Source organism: Musca domestica, unplaced genomic scaffold, assembly GCF_030504385.1.
Source record: "Musca domestica strain aabys unplaced genomic scaffold, Musca_domestica.polishedcontigs.V.1.1 19, whole genome shotgun sequence".
Classification (NCBI taxonomy): Eukaryota; Metazoa; Arthropoda; class Insecta; order Diptera; family Muscidae; genus Musca; species Musca domestica.
The window spans coordinates 10,341,203-10,357,942 of NW_026712245.1; the positions used below are offsets into that span (position 1 = coordinate 10,341,203).

The 16,740-nt window shown below is 36.9% G+C and overlaps 2 long non-coding RNA genes across 2 annotated transcripts; one reads left to right on the forward strand and one right to left on the reverse strand.

The window, feature by feature from the left end:
• The first annotated feature begins 1,923 nt into the window (after positions 1-1,923).
• Positions 1,924-11,940, forward strand: LOC101891498 (uncharacterized). Its single transcript, XR_009341999.1, has 6 exons — positions 1,924-2,061; positions 2,126-2,559; positions 2,624-2,846; positions 2,911-3,098; positions 3,421-3,587; positions 11,413-11,940. It is a non-coding gene; the product is annotated as an uncharacterized LOC101891498 (long non-coding RNA).
• Positions 10,906-12,315, reverse strand: LOC131801995 (uncharacterized). Its single transcript, XR_009342000.1, has 2 exons — positions 11,802-12,315; positions 10,906-11,736 (listed from the first exon to the last, which is right to left on the reverse strand). It is a non-coding gene; the product is annotated as an uncharacterized LOC131801995 (long non-coding RNA).
• Between the last annotated feature and the right edge of the window lie 4,425 nt (positions 12,316-16,740).

The following is a 16,740-nucleotide window of genomic DNA, read 5'->3' on the forward strand; positions in this document are numbered from 1 at the left end:
AAAATCTATATGAACACCATTATTGGTATCTTTTTATGCGATTTTTTAGTATTTATACTTTAATGCCACAAGGGCATTCTAAATTGACAAAATTTGTCAAAATCGCTCAAGCCATTCTGAAGATATAAGCATTCTATATGACATCCCCTTCCTTTGCATATATACTGTTATGTACCGCCTACAGTGGTGCTTCAGGTGGGGTTCCATCTAGCTCAGGAGTGCAACTCTCAGGGGGTTCTCAACCCTTCCACCTTCAGGCCTAGGGGACTAACAATCAATGTAAAGGGGGAAAACACAAATAAAACAACACGATCACAAACACGACACACACTCATGGCAAAGGAGCTTGGTGGTTATGACTCCTCCACTCTGCCCACCCAACCTTGACCCTTCGTATCCTTTCTCATTTGTTTCAAGGGCCCCATTTTCCACACACACTATTTCACCCTATAACATACCCTTCCTTCCCTCTCTTACACTCAAGTTAGAAAGACATGATAATTAATCTTAACATTCAAACATATACATTTATTAACATTGCTTTTATCATGGTCTCTTAATGGATTATTAACACCAGACAACACGAGGAATGTGAGTCAATATTCGGGACGACAACAATCTTCACACTAGGTATTCGGCCAACTCGGGCTATTTTTTTACTAATCTAAGGTATTCTGCCTAATGGAGCTCGATTAGGTAGGGCTAGACATTTCTTTAACCTGTCTAAAAGAAAAAACGTTTCGTCTAAACCTAGTTGAACGTTGAGGGTGTTCCTTCACTCACGTCGAACGAGTTTCGTGGCATTAATTCTCCTCACAATAATAATACTTAAATTAAAACATAAACGAATATTAACTACTAAACAACACAACTTATTTCTAAAACATTATATTAATACTATAGTTTCTCTTTTTTTTTTTTTTAATTTTGATTTTAGGTTAGTTTTTTTGTGGACTTAATGTCACATCAATTATTAATATTTTAATTTCCTTGTTAATTTATTTCAGATGTTTAACGGTCGCCTCACACCCGTCGATAAAGCGCTACGGTGCCGGTTCCACTTAACCTGAGGTAACTATTAAAAAAATTTTTTTTTTTTTTTTTATCTTCGTTACCTGGTTGGCCAGATACTTAATTGGCTTGTGGGAACTTATGTCGGCGGAAATTATATGGCTCTTTTCTGGCACAACGGACACTGTCGCATCAATCTGCTGGCTTTCTGCAACTTAGATGTCGAAACAAATTTTTCTATGGCATATGGCTGGTTTAAACAAGGCGACCTTCCGCGTAAACCGTTGGAAGGCCTCGCAATGGCTCGCAATCTGATGGAATCTTAAATGGAAGGGACACAACACTTGTTACGACCAACATTAGACAACACCACAATTTAAACTTACATCTATGATTTTTATTCATCCAATATAAAAATAAATGCAAGGCACGCAGCCGTATAAACCCGTCAATAAAACTTAATTTTGTACCGTTGTTAAATGCCGACTTTTTCCAAATTGTCGATTTTGGCAAACGAAATAAAAATGTTGTTTTTTCTATAGCGCACCAACAAAATCTGATTTTCTTTTGGCTATCTCTACGCTTTTATACGGGAAAAATGACGCCAAGACTAATTTCCCCTTCTCGATTTTCCCACAATTTTCCAAATTTATTTACTTTTCTTCACTTCACTGTTCTACTAAACATAATCATACGCACAGAGTTGCATTTTTCCAACGCCGATCTAAAAGAATCGACTCAGCAAAAATCAACACAAACTTGGCACTACCTTTTTTTCACAAATCAGGAGACCTGCATATCCGGCTCATTTTCAGTTTGGCGTTCGATCATTGCCGGCTAAAACTAATGCCGGCTTGTTTATTTTATTGCGCCATGGCATTTACTTATTGTGAGCGCCACCGCAACAAAACTTCGAAATTAGCAAGTTTATCGCAGAAAATTTCGATGTGCGGGGTTTCGGTTCTTGCCAATCTATTTTCTTTTACCTACATAAAAATGAAACTATGAAAAATCTTCGTTTTTCTGTGAAAACTCATGTGTGGACCTGAGGTAAGTTGATAAGAACAAATATTTTTCCATGACACATTTTTTTACCGCTAATCTTTTTATGCAGGAACTAATCAGATTACCCTCGGGACGCATATTCAATGTTTTTGGTGTCTCATTGACTTGGTGGTGTCTCAATTACCATGTGGTGTCTCAGCTATCACCGTTAATGCAGGTATACGTGTATATGTACCCACGCTTCATTCAATGAAGCGCTGTCGGCGCCACATAATCTGCATCATCTTGTGTGTGTGTGTGCCCATTTGTCTTCTTCTCATTCACACACATACTTGCTTGCATTACTCTACTCCAATTAGAGTTTCGTTAACGCAGCATGTGTGCATTCACCACATGCATACCATTGAACCTACGGACGATGGTCGTTTCATTCACACACATACCTGCTTACATTACTCTACTACAATTAGAGTTTCGTAAACGCAACATGTATGTATTCAATGAATGAACGGTTTTTGGCGAACGCATTTGACTGAGGTTATGGTAAGTGACTGTTGTTATTTCCATACGAATATTTCGTTTGTTAATATTTTTGTTTTCTTTTCAGAATGGATTTCATCTACTATCAACGCATTATTTGAATCGATTGGGACATTGGAAAACAAGTGAACACAAAAAGCATACTGCTCATCACGGTATACCATAGGGGCACACAGGTATTTTCCGTTCGAGGTCATATTGGACGCAAACATGTCATTTATGGTTCTTGTTACTTTGTGCCCAAATTATCTGCACAGCTTGGACCGATAACTCAATGAGGTGACGTACAGGTAAAATCTAAACTATCGTTGATTTTATTCCTATTTCTAATTGTTTGTTTTTAAATTTTTTTAGGTACCCCAACGATACGCCACGAACCTTTCAACATAGATCACATCTCCTGATGCAGATATTTATGATCGCTTTATAAGGGTATCATTTTGGATTTCCCAGATGGATGCAGTATACCATTTAATTTTGGAATATAAATTTAATAGAGGAATACAAATTTATATATCCTTTTTGCCTGATATTTGGGATAGGTGAGTGTTTATTTGCTTCATGCTTAACCACATTATTAGCTCGATATTAAAATATTTAAGGGTTTAAATTATCATTACCCAATAGGTATATACCTGAATGTTTGTTTATATAGTTGGAATTAAATTGTTGGACAAAGCATATTTTATGGGAAGTAAATTCTTTTATTTACCTGCCATCACAAAAAAATGATACAAGACATCGGTAATAGATGTGTGTGCATTTTAGAGAAAATTATGTTTACCATTATATGCACACAATCGTAATCGCTGAAGAATTTTTTATTGCCCATTTATTAATGTTATTTTGTTTCTTTTTATTTAGGTATTTTTTTGTTTGGTAACAGCAGTATATGGACAGTTAACGGCGTCACCCCCTTGGAGTAGGAACATACCTTGCGAAAAACAGCGCAATATTTTTATACCTGAGGATTGTCAACTATTTCTCATTCTTGAAACACATCGTGGAAAAAGTTTTACCAACCCAAATAGGTAAGTGTTTATTTTCTTTTTGTCACAAGTGGTCAATATGAGGTTTAGTGTGTGAAATATATCAAGAAGGTTGTTTTTGGTATTGCGACTTCGGAGCTGTGTCTTTGCTGTGCGGGCATTTGTGCGTGGATATTTTTTTATCGCATGCGATAAAAACACATTGTGGTTCTTTCGTATGCGGTAATATGGAAAGATACAAATTTATGCTGAATAAATAATATATGTGTGAATAATTTATGGATCGTTCTTGTATAATAAAATCCATGCGGTTGTATAAAAATTAAATTTTTTATGAAAGGTTGACATCCACCCAAAAAAAATTAAATCAATGTCAGATCATATTGGGCAATGGATCAATATTTGATATGGTCACTTTACAGTTTATAGCATGCTACAATAATAATAATTTGTGGATGAACATATTGGTGCTTGAAAGTGAAAGTCATTTGACAAATTGAAGAGGGAACCAATAATCTTCGTATATTATTGCCTAAAATTTAATACTTATAATTAATGCACTTCCTGAAAAGTATCTAAACATGGGATTTCCTCAGAATTTATTCATTGGTGACTTGATATGGCAATTTAATATTATTTTGACTACCTTGGTATAGTTCACATTGCCAACCTGTGCATGCTTTAACCTCACATATTGACTTTTTTATTTGATTATAATGTATATTGCATTTATACCTTAATTCGTTCCTTATATATTATTTATTGCTTTTTTTGTAAGTTATCGTATCTCCTTTTTGACATTGGGGGGAATAGATGTTTTGTATTTGAGATAATATTACCAGAAATTTACAGGTGTTTTTTTTTTTTTTTGTGCTAGTATTTCGTTCCCTCATTTTGTTTCGTTATTTATTAAAAACTTTTGGTACGTTTCATTCTTCAGTCCCAACGTGGGGAATTCCCACGCCCTGAGATTTTTTCTCAGCCGGGCTATAGTTCGCTTGGTAACTTATTAGGGTGTTTTATATTTGTGAATAATTATCTTATAATAAAAACAAATACAACATAGATTAAAAAATGTACATGAATGACAAACATTTATAAATCTATATTGCACTTATTTGACTTTATCACAGATATTATTGCACATTATTCAAGCCTTTATATCTTTAGTGTGGAAATGGCCAAGAGGTCTCCCCTGAAGAGTTTCTAGTTCATATATATTATTTCCCACCGGCCTAACTATTCGGCACTTTAAGAATTTTTTGCAAAATTTAGAGTTTATGTTACTCTTAAAATTTGACAAGACATGATTCCTACGGTACACTTCTTGTCCCGGTCGGAAAGTGATATTTCGTGATCTGTTATTGTAGCGTTTAGCACTGGATTGGTATGCTTCGTGCAATTTATTTTTAACCCTTTCCCTTATCAATTCTAGCTTATCTGTGGTATTTAATTGGTTTATCTGATGATCAGTAAGAGATTTAAGTTTCTTTGCTAAATTATAATCGGTTCCACTCGTGAACATATTGTACCCGAATAATGCGAAAAACGGATTGACACCTGTGGCAGTGTGAACCGATGTTCGGAGTGCTTGTTCAACTTCAGACAGGTACAAATCCCAGTCGCGGTGATCATTATCGACGTACGTCCTTATCGCTGCCAGTACAGACTGGTTGACTCGCTCTGACGCGTTCGACTGCGGGGAGTAGTAAGCTGTTTTGATGTGGGTAATTTTATACGTTTTTATCATTTCTTCAAAATTTGCTGAGGTAAATTGCTTACCGTTATCGCTGTGTACTATCTCTGGAACTCCAAATACCCGAAACACTTGATTTTCTAGGAAATTTACTACATTTTTGGAAGTAGCTTCTTTCATTGCATGCAGAAACGTGAATTTAGTGAAGTGGTCGACCACAATGAAGATATATGCATTTCCCTTTTTAGATCTTGGGTATTTACCAAGAAAATCTATATATAGTTTCTGAAAGGGTCTTTCAGTAATTACTTCATTTCCGATATTGGGGCGCATTATTTGGTTTGCAGGCTTGGTTTCTTTGCATATTTGGCAATTGGTTATATATTGCCTTACTTGGGAGGTCATTTTTGGCCAATAATAAAAAGTCTTAAGTCGGTTTACTGTTTTATGTATACCATCATGGATCGATCCAGTGTAATTATGGGCCTTTTCAATTAGGGCATATGTGATTTCTTCAGGTATCCATAATTTCCATTCGAACTCAGTGGTTTCTGGTTCAAAATGTTTCACCTTTATAAATATTTTCTCTTTGTCCACTTTTAAATCTGGAAGTTGCTCTTGGTTTTCCTCTATCGTATTTCGCAATCCGACATATTCTTCGCTTTCAAATGCGGTGGTTTCAAAGTCGAGAATATCTTCCGCAGTGATTTCTTCTACTGTTGCATCTGATTCTATTGGCATCCTAGAAAGAGTATCTGCTACTACGTTTTCCGAACCTTTGCGGTGTTCGATCGTAAAGTCAAACGCTTGCAGTTGCAGCGACCATCTGGCTAGCCTTCCACTTAAATCCTTAAGCGACATCAACCACTTAAGACTGGCATGGTCCGTAATTATAGTAAATTTCATGAGATCGACGTAGGGTCGGAATCTCTTGACGGCTAATACCGCGGCCAAACACTCCTTCTCCGTAACAGAATAATTTCTCTGACATGCGTTAAATTTCTGCGAGTAGAAGGCGATTGGGTTTTCACATCCATCATCGTCCTTTTGGAACAATACTGCCCCGATTCCATAATCGGAGGCATCACACTGTATATAAAATTCTCGTTTGAAATCCGGATGTCGGAGTACCGGTGCGGATGTTAATGCTCTCTTCAGGGTGTTAAACGCTTTCATGGCCTGAGGAGTGATTGTGAACTTTTGTCCTTTTTTTAAAGTATCTGTAAGTGCAGCAGATATGCTAGCGAAGTCCCTTATAAATCGTCTATACCAACCGGCGGTACCCAGGAAACTTCTGACTTCCCTTGGAGTTTTTGGTGTTGGAATTTTTAGAATGGCGCTTACTTTATCAGGATCCGTTTTTAAGCAGCCGTTACCAATTATAAAGCCAAGATATTTTAATTCTCGAAAACAAAATAAGGATTTCTTTAAACCAATGGTCAAATTGGCCTTCCGGAGACATTCAGCTACCTCACCAAGTAATCGAATATGATTGTCGAAATCATCTGCTATGATTAAGAGGTCATCCAGATAAATAAATACATTAGATTTTAGTCTGCCTGGTATCACTCGATCCATTAATCGACATAGCCTCTGTGCAGCATTGCATAGACCAAATGGCATTACACGGAACTGGTAGAGCGGTCGACCTGGTACCGTGAACGCGGTATATGGTTTGGCCTCTTCCTCCAGTTCGATCTGCCAAAACGCATACTTTAGGTCGACGCTACTTATGTAATGTGTTTGGTCTATCCTACTCAATATGCCGTCTATGTTTTGTAGAGGATATGCGTCTTTCACCGTCAACGCATTAAGTTTTCGCGCATCTAGGCAGAATCTATTCTTGCCGGGTTTTCTAACAACTGTAGTTCTGTTGCTCCATGGCGAATCGCTTTCCTCGATCACGTTCAGAGCGAGCATATTATCAATTTCATTGTACACTATTTCCTGCATGGCAGGCGACAAAGGGTAGTGCTTGTCCTTAACCGGATTTGCACCTTCCATTAGTTTAATGCTATGTTTTTCTAATTTAGTGCAGCCCAATCCGTTCTTTTCAAACGTTATGAACTTGTTTACCACGTTTGCAAGTGCCTGTTGTTGGTCTTCATTTAACTGGTGCATATTCGTGTTTTCATTCTTAGCATCTCCGCGAATTTTCTGTTGTATTGCTATATCAATTTCTTCCACTGGGAAGATTTCTGGTGCAATTTTAAACAACTTCCAGAAATCTATGCCTAGATACAGGTCTTGCTCTAAGTCTGGACACAGAAAGAGGGACATTCTTGAAATTTCTTGCTGATACTCAACATCCACTTCGATTATTCCCAGTATACGATGGATTTTCCCGGAGGCAGTACTGACGTTTGAGGTATAGGGTTTGACTTCTATTCCTATGTCTTCTACAATCTCTCTACAACGCTTACCTAATAAACTTACGGTAGCTCCTGAGTCTAACAGACCTTTTATTTCCTTGCCTTGTATTTGGACTAAGACATAAGGTCTCGGATCTTTTCCATATTGGGTTCTTACAATGGCTTCAGATACAGCCTTTTTTATTGCCTTATTTTGCCTGTGTCTTAGTCTAAGTTTTTCGATTCTTAGTTTATTTTTAGTTACTAGCTCATGGTTTGAGTTAGCAGCTGGATTTTTGTTAGTACCCCCAACATACTTTTCATGAAAAATTCTGGCTTTTGTTGCATTATAATTCTGTTCCCTGATCTCTAAGGGGATATAGTGGCGAATTTTGGAAAAACGGGCTGACTCACTACCAATTACTGACTCGTTTGAGAGTTCTGGAGCGCGGACTGCTCGGATGAACGCTGATTCCCCGCTGCAATCAGGTTCTTCCTCCCGTTTCCCGATCTGCAATTCACACATTTTGGCGTAGTAGTGTTAGGTTTACCACATTTAAAACAAAATAAATTTCTTTGTGTAGAAGGACAATCCCTAAACCCATGACCAGATTTTTGGCAATTCCAGCATACTAGTTGGGTACTAATAGCGGCGAGCTCTACCACCTCATCTGAGTCATCTAGAATGGGAAAATTATCTACATCTTCTTCTTCCTCTTGTATAGCGTTGACACGTATAGGTCTGTTATTTGTTGGGGGCTGGATTGGTACAGGATCCTTGCGAAAAAAGGTCCTTTCCACTTCCAGACATTCTACCCTTAATTGCTCTAAAGACGAGACTTTCATAGAATAAACTATACCTGACAGATTCTTTCTTAAATTCTTCTTTACGAGAGAGATCATTTCGAATTCAGAGACGGGCTTTTCCAACCTGGACCTCATCAAATTAATATCATGAAAGAACGCGTCGATCGACTCTCCCGGCAATTGCTTGCGTTCTAAGAGATCACGCATTTCTTCGAAACATGTTCGCCGTGTCTTAAATCTTTCAACTAAGGAATATTTTAATGACTCCCATGTGGTAATATTATCATTTTTTAGTTGGAGCCAATACCACTCGTGAGCAGGTCCTGAGACTAATATGTGGAACTCTCCCAAGATATCCTCCCATTCCAAATTGTACTGCTTTTGAAAATATTCTAAACGATATATAAAGTCTTCTACAGCCAGACTGTTAGGCCTACCCGAGAAATTAATCCCGAATCGTTCAATTTTTATACCCTGACTACTGACATTGCTCATTACTGATGGTGTCACAGTGTTTCTGCGATTCCTATTCGAGGGTAGCTGTTGGTGCCACGAATCGTTGGCCGGGATGGCTTGTGGGTTTTGATTTTGTGGGTTTGTATTTTGTGGGTTTGTATTTTGTGGGTCGGTATTTTGTGGGTTGGTATTTGGTGGGTTGGTATTTTGTTGGGTTATGTTTTGGGGGTTTGGTGGAGATGTCTGTCTGCCTATCGTTAGGGATGCTACTGCGTTATTTAATTTGTCTATGCCAGAGTATACCTTCTCTAATTCTTTTGTAACGCTAACCTGTACTAGGGAGTGTAAATTTGCCTGGGCATGATTCAAACTCTCTTGAACTAGACTCCTTACAAGCTGGGCTACTTCCGGTGGATTGATGGGTGTTAAATTAGGTGTTGCATTATTCGGAGGTAATCCTGCAGCAGCGCTTGTGCTGGGATTCGGATTATTTATGGTAGAGGACATATCGCAGAAACTCGGATCGACGTTGGCGTTTGAATTTTGCATTTTGGAATTTGTTCCCTTGGGCGTATTTTTTTTCTTCTTTGGGGACTGTATAGAAGATCGGCTTAAGTCAAACGTTATCGATCGGTTTCTTTTGCTGCGCCTTTTGCTAGACGTAGATTCGCTCATTAGGTTGGATAAAAATCACTTATAAGATCCTAACAAATCTATGGTTTGATTAGTATACTCTAGTGGACATAAATTATAATTTAATGCTACTTTTAATCTAAGTTATCGATTTATACTATTAGTAACTGCTTTTCAACAGGGGTTAAACAAAGGTAAAAAAAATACTTAGAAGTAACAGAAATAAAACTAATTACTATGAGTTAAAATTTTTTTTAAAACAAATATACTGAATGAAATATGCGTTTATAACAATTACACAGGTATTATATAAAAAAAATACAACAATAAAAACAAGTTATACGAAAAACAATTCAACTATGTGAGAGTTCGTGAAGGGCATTCTCAGCTATCAGGGGTTTGTGTGTGGGTAATATATTTTTTTTTTTTTTTGATTTTTTTTTATTATAGTTTTAGTGTCCCATATGGGTTGCCACAGTGCGTTGAATAGGATTGATTGACAAAAGAATTAACATATTTTGAAAGGCTAGTATCACGCATTCTCCTAAGAAAGCTATAGGAAAAAGATCTTGTGAAACGAGAAATATTTCACGATACAGTCTATGATTTTTTTTTTGTTTGCATCACAGCAGATATCGCTATCTCCCTATACTATCCTTGGTCTATTTATACTACATTAACAAAACGGAATACAAAAAAAAGACAGGTCATAAAAACAATACTTTCTTTGTTACACATCACGAACAATGAGTTATTGCACAGACCCTATTGATTGAAACGATTATCCTAATTTACTACCTATCTATACTTAAATTGCACTTTAATCACAGTTACTTGAAACGGTGGTTGCAATAAAAGCTAGCTTGGTAAGAAAATGTGACACTCGTTTGTATCTATTTCATCCTATGGATTATTGTTCTATGAGTAGATGTTATATCACAGAATTGCATTACATGTCTTCGCCTTAAGTCTTGCCTCTATTTCCCAGAACTCAAGCAGGGGTTATTACTTTCGGCTATTATAATTCTTGGAATTATGTTTTGGCGATTAGACATTCTAGTTTCAAAATTGGGCGCCATATTGTTATGTACCGCCTACAGTGGTGCTTCAGGTGGGGTTCCATCTAGCTCAGGAGTGCAACTCTCAGGGGGTTCTCAACCCTTCCACCTTCAGGCCTAGGGGACTAACAATCAATGTAAAGGGGGAAAACACAAATAAAACAACACGATCACAAACACGACACACACTCATGGCAAAGGAGCTTGGTGGTTATGACTCCTCCACTCTGCCCACCCAACCTTGACCCTTCGTATCCTTTCTCATTTGTTTCAAGGGCCCCATTTTCCACACACACTATTTCACCCTATAACATACCCTTCCTTCCCTCTCTTACACTCAAGTTAGAAAGACATGATAATTAATCTTAACATTCAAACATATACATTTATTAACATTGCTTTTATCATGGTCTCTTAATGGATTATTAACACCAGACAACACGAGGAATGTGAGTCAATATTCGGGACGACAACAATCTTCACACTAGGTATTCGGCCAACTCGGGCTATTTTTTTACTAATCTAAGGTATTCTGCCTAATGGAGCTCGATTAGGTAGGGCTAGACATTTCTTTAACCTGTCTAAAAGAAAAAACGTTTCGTCTAAACCTAGTTGAACGTTGAGGGTGTTCCTTCACTCACGTCGAACGAGTTTCGTGGCATTAATTCTCCTCACAATAATAATACTTAAATTAAAACATAAACGAATATTAACTACTAAACAACACAACTTATTTCTAAAACATTATATTAATACTATAGTTTCTCTTTTTTTTTTTTTTTAATTTTGATTTTAGGTTAGTTTTTTTGTGGACTTAATGTCACATCAATTATTAATATTTTAATTTCCTTGTTAATTTATTTCAGATGTTTAACGGTCGCCTCACACCCGTCGATAAAGCGCTACGGTGCCGGTTCCACTTAACCTGAGGTAACTATTAAAAAAATTTTTTTTTTTTTTTTATCTTCGTTACCTGGTTGGCCAGATACTTAATTGGCTTGTGGGAACTTATGTCGGCGGAAATTATATGGCTCTTTTCTGGCACAACGGACACTGTCGCATCAATCTGCTGGCTTTCTGCAACTTAGATGTCGAAACAAATTTTTCTATGGCATATGGCTGGTTTAAACAAGGCGACCTTCCGCGTAAACCGTTGGAAGGCCTCGCAATGGCTCGCAATCTGATGGAATCTTAAATGGAAGGGACACAACACTTGTTACGACCAACATTAGACAACACCACAATTTAAACTTACATCTATGATTTTTATTCATCCAATATAAAAATAAATGCAAGGCACGCAGCCGTATAAACCCGTCAATAAAACTTAATTTTGTACCGTTGTTAAATGCCGACTTTTTCCAAATTGTCGATTTTGGCAAACGAAATAAAAATGTTGTTTTTTCTATAGCGCACCAACAAAATCTGATTTTCTTTTGGCTATCTCTACGCTTTTATACGGGAAAAATGACGCCAAGACTAATTTCCCCTTCTCGATTTTCCCACAATTTTCCAAATTTATTTACTTTTCTTCACTTCACTGTTCTACTAAACATAATCATACGCACAGAGTTGCATTTTTCCAACGCCGATCTAAAAGAATCGACTCAGCAAAAATCAACACAAACTTGGCACTACCTTTTTTCACAAATCAGGAGACCTGCATATCCGGCTCATTTTCAGTTTGGCGTTCGATCATTGCCGGCTAAAACTAATGCCGGCTTGTTTATTTTATTGCGCCATGGCATTTACTTATTGTGAGCGCCACCGCAACAATACATTGTATATATTTCGCTATATTTATCCGATATTTTTACTATCGGCATCTACGTAACGGTCAGAATTGACCTGTTCGTCTATTTGTGATTTCGGCGGCAATAAAAATATTCGCGGTTTAATGGAAAAATTTACTTTTATTTATCACAAATGGTCTATGGTCTACTAAACCACTAAATATTACCCGATGACCATCAAAATTGGAAGGCTTCTGCCCAGCCCAAAGCTCTAGAATCAGGAAATTTTTCAGTTTTTGCTCCATTTCAACACCTAAATATTATGCGATCATCTCCAAAAGAAATAGGGTTCTATTCTGACCTTAACCCCAGCTACATTCTAAATTTCGTGAAGATCGGGCCAGTTTGGGCGGATATGGTCGATTTTGGGCGGTTTTTAGAAAACATTTGGGCTGAAATAAAAATTTCAAACGGCAACACTGGTCAAATCTCTCTAAAAATCTTCACCTTGTAACAATGAGAGCAAATAGGTAGACGGATGTTGTTGTTAAATGTAAGAAATTTGATGATTTTACACCGAATTGTGTTTCAGACATACAGTAATTAGAAACAAAAACTATCTCGAAGTTTTGAAATGAAATAATTAAGGTGAGGTCAGTAGTTAAATTTTAAGACTAAATAATCCTGTTGATGTTCTCTGCATTCACTTAAATTATTACTATTTGGAGATATTTGGTACATATCCAGGACTGCAAAATACCGATATTATGGTCCGCTTTTATACAACGATAATTTTTTACTTATATTTCCAGCTCAGACTCTGACCGACTCGGAATAATTGGCCACTTAATACCGTATTGTGTGTCTATATATTTTTAGATACAGTGATTTTTTGACGATTACTTGTCGACAACCCCAATGAATATACAAATGGGATATCCAAATAAACAGATTGTGCTTAGCAATTAGCATGCTCGTAATTATTTCGTTAAATTCAATATGTGAAAGAGATTCGGGGAACTTTTCAACCAAACAAAGTAACAATTAATTGGCACATGCGAAGTATAGTTTCAAACATTTAATAACAAATAAACAAAAAAAGTATTAAGTTCGGCCGGGTCGAACTTTTAATACCCTCCCCTATGAGACTAAGAAAATCTTTAAAAATCAAACTATTGGGATTAAATATTACCATCTTAACTGCAAATGACATTGAACTCTTTGGGAGAATGCAGTTAAAGCTTACAAAATATATACCAAAACGTGAAATTATTTAGAAAATGTTCGGCTACGGAGGTTGCTATCTATTGCAAGTTTCAAATATCAAATTTAAAGCAATTCCGTTGAAAAATATTGCTTAAATTATCTAAATATGGAGAGTAACCTTCCTATGGGATCCATACGAAAACGTGAAAATTATTCCAGTGACAGTTAAAATTATTCCAGTGACAGCTCATTAAATTTTTTACAAGCGTACAAAATATTTTGGTGAGAATTTTCCAGCAAAAAAGTTATTCGTGATGGAATTTAAGCGCCAGTGTGATTACCTTATATTTGGCTGGAAAACCACAATTGGTTATCGTTAGAGCACTTCAGCATTTAAATGTGAATAAATCTTTTTTGTCTCGTACCATCGCTCAAGAGAGTGGCGAAAGGAAAAAGCAACATCAGCAAAAATGGTTCGAAAAGTAAAGAAGCGACTTGATCGAAACCTGTGTCGCAGTGGCCGAACAATGGCTCGTGAGCCGAACATTGAAATTCCAAAAAGTGCAAGAACTTACACCGCAACAGAAAGAAAATAAACTAAAAAGAGATAAAGAGTTGCTTCGCTTGGCCGAAAATGGTGAACTGCCGAATTCGGTTTTCTCTCATGAGAAAATATTCATTGTGCAGCAGTTTATAAACAAACAAAATAATCGCGTTTACTTGCCAAAGAGGTCAGCTGAAAATGTGCACCTTCGGTTGGCCACCAGAACTCAAGCGCCGGCCATGGTGATGGTGTGGGCCGCCATAACAGCCGATGGTCGCTCTCCGCTCGTATTAATCGACCGTGGCATCAGAATAAATGCCGAATATAATCGCGAAAATTTTCTGGAGGGTGTATTAAAGCCTTGGGCACGCAAACATTTTGGCCGCAGACCTTGGACATTCCAACAGGACTCAGCACCACCGCACTCAGCACGCGCCACCGAAGAATGGTTACAAAATGAGGTTCCTCGCTGCATTTCCAGCGCACAATGGCCACTAAAATCTCCGGATACCATTCCGTTGGACTATTGTGTCTGGAGTATTTTGGAAAAAAAGGTAGGCACTAAAAATTAAAAAGTGTCGATCACATTTGGGCCATAATTGAAGGCCATAATTCGTGCCAAAGATGACCAATTCGAACAAATCTAAACATATTCTAAAAGTTGATGCTATTTCCGACATTTTTGCTTTCATTAAATAACATTTAAAAAAAAAAAACTAAAAATTGTGGCGTTTGACTTTGTTGCAGTTTTTTATCTCACCCTGTGTAAGAGCTATATCTAAATTTAAACCGATTCTCGTCAATTTCAATAGGGTTCGTTCTTGGGCCAAAAAAAATGTTTTGTGCAAAATGTTATCTTGATCGGGCAATAAATGCGACCAGTATTTTGTTTACAAATATACATGAACAGGCGGAAGGACATGCATAAAACGACTCAGAATGTGATTCCATGCAGATCCCCAAAAGGAACTATCTATCTATCTCACTTCCTTCTCTATGTTACAAACAAATGCACAGAGACAAAATACCCCGTAACACCGTGTGGTGTAGGGTTATGCCCGAAAACTTAATTCAAATACCATTTTTCAAAAAAATCCTTTAGAAATTGTGGCTACAATCATTAAAACAGAAAATATGGGGAGGTAAGGTTAAATGGGGGTTAATTCGTGGCTAATACCTTAATAACCCATCCTCTGCCTGAGAGGTTGATATTCATTAAGAACCTCAAATACCAAATTTCAAAAAATTCCTTTGGAAAATGTAGCTACAATCATCAAAACGAATATTGGAAGACAACTTCCTATGACCGGCCACATAAAAAAAACGTTCCGAACTTTTAGTACCCTCCACCTTTGGGTAAAGAAAACGTTTTTATATAAAAGTATCTGAATTCAATCGTGTTCCACCTCAAACTACAAATACCAGTAAGACCGTTTAGATAATGCTGTTAAATTGTTCAAAAAACCATGAAGCGGGTGAGCCCGTTATATAGGGACCATACCAAAACGAGAACATCTATAGACAATTTTATACTTTAAGGATTATCATCTACCAAATTTTCTTAAATAATAAATGTGACTAAGAAAAATATACCGAATCGGTGGGTATCTATACATTTGCGCTATAGGAAAACGTAGACCTAAATATTCACTGTTCTGCCAACAGAGCTAGAACCCATTATAAACTACAAATACCAAACTTTAGACAAATCCATGGGAAAATGTGGCAAAATCATCAAAATAGCGAATATCGGAGGTACCGTTATATGGGGGCTATACCAAAAAGTGGACCTATATATACTATATATATTCCACCACCGGAGCTAGAACCCACTATGATTTACAAATACCAATTTTTAGACAAATCCGTGCAAAAATAACCAATATCGGTAGGTACCGTTATATGGCGGCTATATCAAAACGTGAACGGATATATCTCATTTTCAATACCAACCATTCTAGACAGAATAAAAATTTTGAAGCTCTACATCAAATAATGTGGGCTGTATCGTGATTTCAACAAACAGACAGACAAACGGAATGACAAAGTTAATATACCCTCCTTTTCAAGGTGGAGGGTATAATAAGGACCGATGTACCCCACTTCCAAACCCATAAAAAGCTGTTAAACCCTTATACCTTACTAAATATACCTTGTAGTGTATTATGATATAACCTAAAACAATGATTACTACTTTTTCGGGTCTCTTTGAATTCGGGTCAATAACAAAAAATGGCTTAAATTTTCTTTGTCTTATTTTTTATGTCCAGTGCTTAAATGACACCTTTAAAGATTGCCAAAACAATATTTTTATATAAACAAAACGAGTCTTAACCACTTCTTATATTTGCTGCAACACTTCATTGAGAAGTGCAGTGAAATAAATGGGCGTGTTTAAGCTCCTTATCCTCAAGTGGATAGCCAAGGGTATACCCTTGGGTTTCCAAGTTATTGGCGGTTTTTTGCATCTTGCCATTCATTCATATTATAAAAGGCATTTAAATTTTGCCTGGTCAAGTAGCGTCACAGTTTTGCATCTTACCTTACCTTATATCCGATCGGTATCTTCTGCCATGGCTACACCAAAACAAACAACACTATTCAATAGTCAGACAGACAAACAAAAAAGTTGCTAATAAGCGTCATTGCCAAAGGCCGTTTGGGCCCTTTTTAACAACTACTTGCTGCCGGAGATGTGTCGTGAGTATAAA